Source organism: Brachycentrus maculatus, unplaced genomic scaffold (assembly GCF_059751285.1).
Source record: "Brachycentrus maculatus isolate JH-2025_06_01 unplaced genomic scaffold, ASM5975128v1 h1tg001114l, whole genome shotgun sequence".
Taxonomy (NCBI): Eukaryota; Metazoa; Arthropoda; class Insecta; order Trichoptera; family Brachycentridae; genus Brachycentrus; species Brachycentrus maculatus.
The window spans coordinates 81,742-84,314 of record NW_028281815.1 but is presented as its reverse complement, the minus strand read 5'-3'; positions in this window follow the sequence as shown (position 1 = coordinate 84,314).

Genomic DNA, 2,573 nt, shown 5'->3' with positions numbered 1-2,573 from the left:
AGCATTGGCAGTTACAGAGTCATTCTCTCCAATGTTAACAGTTTCTTCAGTCTTGGGAGTTAAAGAGTCATTCTCTCCAATGTTAACAGTTTCTTCAGCATTGGCAGTTACAGAGTCATTTTCAACAATTTTAACAGTTTCTTCAGCATTGGCAGTTACAGAGTCATTCTCTCCAATGTTAACAGTTTCTTCAGCATTGGGAGTTACAGAGTCATTCTCTCCAATGTTAACAGTTTCTTCAGCATTGGGAGTTACAGAGTCATTTTCGACAATGTTAACAGTTTCTTCAGCATTGGCAGTTACAGAGTCATTCTCTCCAATGTTAACAGTTTCTTCAGCATTGGAGTTACAGAGTCATTCTCTCCAATGTTAACAGTTTCTTCAGCATTGGCAGTTACAGAGTCATTTTCAACAATTTTAACAGTTTCTTCAGCATTGGGAGTTACAGAGTCATTTTCGACAATGTTAACAGTTTCTTCAGCATTGGGAGTTACAGAGTCATTCTCTCCAATGTTAACAGTTTCTTCAGCATTGGGAGTTACAGAGTCATTCTCTCCAATGTTAACAGTTTCTTCAGCATTGGGAGTTACAGAGTCATTCTCTCCAATGTTAACAGTTTCTTCAGCATTGGGAGTTACAGAGTCATTCTCTCCAATGTTAACAGTTTCTTCAGCATTGGGAGTTACAGAGTCATTCTCTCCAATGTTAACAGTTTCTTCAGCATTGGGAGTTACAGAGTCATTCTCTCCAATGTTAACAGTTTCTTCAGCATTGGGAGTTACAGAGTCATTCTCTCCAATGTTAACAGTTTCTTCAGCATTGGGAGTTACAGAGTCATTCTCTCCAATGTTAACAGTTTCTTCAGCATTGGGAGTTACAGAGTCATTCTCTCCAATGTTAACAGTTTCTTCAGCATTGGGAGTTACAGAGTCATTCTCTCCAATGTTAACAGTTTCTTCAGCATTGGGAGTTACAGAGTCATTTTCGACAATGTTAACAGTTTCTTCAGCATTGGGAGTTACAGAGTCATTTTCGACAATGTTAACAGTTTCTTCAGCATTGGGAGTTACAGAGTCATTCTCTCCAATGTTAACAGTTTCTTCAGCATTGGGAGTTACAGAGTCATTCTCTCCAATGTTAACAGTTTCTTCAGCATTGGGAGTTACAGAGTCATTCTCTCCAATGTTAACAGTTTCTTCAGCATTGGGAGTTACAGAGTCATTCTCTCCAATGTTAACAGTTTCTTCAGCATTGGGAGTTACAGAGTCATTCTCTCCAATGTTAACAGTTTCTTCAGCATTGGGAGTTACAGAGTCATTCTCTCCAATGTTAACAGTTTCTTCAGCATTGGGAGTTACAGAGTCATTCTCTCCAATGTTAACAGTTTCTTCAGCATTGGGAGTTACAGAGTCATTCTCTCCAATGTTAACAGTTTCTTCAGCATTGGGAGTTACAGAGTCATTCTCTCCAATGTTAACAGTTTCTTCAGCATTGGGAGTTACAGAGTCATTTTCGACAATGTTAACAGTTTCTTCAGCATTGGGAGTTACAGAGTCATTCTCTCCAATGTTAACAGTTTCTTCAGCATTGGGAGTTACAGAGTCATTCTCTCCAATGTTAACAGTTTCTTCAGCATTGGGAGTTACAGAGTCATTCTCTCCAATGTTAACAGTTTCTTCAGCATTGGGAGTTACAGAGTCATTTTCGACAATGTTAACAGTTTCTTCAGCATTGGCAGTTACAGAGTCATTTTCAACAATTTTAACAGTTTCTTCAGCATTGGCAGTTACAGAGTCATTTTCGACAATGTTAACAGTTTCTTCAGCATTGGGAGTTACAGAGTCATTCTCTCCAATGTTAACAGTTTCTTCAGCATTGGGAGTTACAGAGTCATTCTCTCCAATGTTAACAGTTTCTTCAGCATTGGGAGTTACAGAGTCATTTTCTCCTTAATTGACAAAAGAGCTTCCCTTTAAGTTGTTTTAGCTAATAAGCACATCAGTTGAATATTCGAATATCACATTTCCTTTACAATCTAATAATTTTAGACCCCCATTGCTGTCCTTTACGAAATTCGTAACATGATTGACAAAGGCTTTAATATACTCAGCATCGTTATCAATTAAGCATCCTTTGAGGGTTGATAGTATATTTTTGAATACAATTTAACCTGATCGCGACGCCTGGAAAGATATCACAACATCGTTGCACCCAGTAAAAGATATCGTTGTTTCGCGGATACTAACTCTAAGATTCGGCAAGCTTTAGTTCAATCTGACTCTAAACAGATATTCACCATCCAAGTTGGCGGAGCTGGTTTCTTCTAAGATAATGATTTAGCATTGAGAGATCAAGATAATAAATAACAAACAAAGGAGTTTGAAGCAAGTATTTCTGCGTAACTGCATTTTATAAATGTATATAGTTGTAAATAATTAATTATCACTATTTCTATACATTTTTATTCAGCGTCCATCTTCATCATGATGCTCACGCCGCTGTGTATTGGATCTAAATAATTCTCTCATCCTTATTCGAACACCAATTCAGGCAAAGCATATGTGCATGGTGAT